This window comes from Bos javanicus, chromosome 26, assembly GCF_032452875.1.
Source record: "Bos javanicus breed banteng chromosome 26, ARS-OSU_banteng_1.0, whole genome shotgun sequence".
NCBI classification, from domain to species: Eukaryota; Metazoa; Chordata; class Mammalia; order Artiodactyla; family Bovidae; genus Bos; species Bos javanicus.
Window position 1 is genome coordinate 21,719,993 of NC_083893.1, and position 684 is coordinate 21,720,676.

Consider the following 684-nt stretch of genomic DNA (forward strand, 5'->3'; position numbering starts at 1 on the left):
GAAGAGACTCAACTCAAAGGGCTCCTGCTGCCCAAGTACTCAGGCTGCAGATATGACCCAGATACCTGTAGACATCACCGTCTGCCCTCCCACAGGCCGCCTTGGGTGCCATGGAGGGAGGGACCCTTTGGTGCAATACAGGTCAACTTCCTGTTTGTGCCTGTGGGTGGAACTTTATAAGTCTAAGAGAAGCCTGACCACACTCTGGGGGGGGCCAGAACTGACAAGCCTGCTCACCGGGCAGACACCTACTCCAGGGGAGGGGGAAGTGTTGGTTCTGCTTGAGCAGCCCCAACCTCAGAGGTGTGTGTGAGGAAGGGCTGGGTCTGTTTTGGTGAAATCCGAGCCTTCTTAGTCTGCTTCCCAGGGGTTTTCCCTGTGTCTGGGGAGTGGGCTGAGAGTGGACCAGGCTGGGCTCCCTACAGACCAGAGGATGGTGGCAGTAAAGCCCTATAGCCAACTTGGTTAGGGCAGCCAGGTAGCTTAGCTTAGCTGTGGCGCCACTGGCCCCTTCCTAGATCAAAAGCCGGTTCCAGAAGCTGCGAAGTCAGAAGTCCGAGGGGCAGTCTTGGGCCACCATCGCGACACTACTTGGCAGGGTACCAGATCTGCTGCTGAGGGGGTGCTGGGCAGACCACTCCCCTGCCTTGGTCGGGGGCGCGGCCTCAGCCGCCCCGCCCCCTC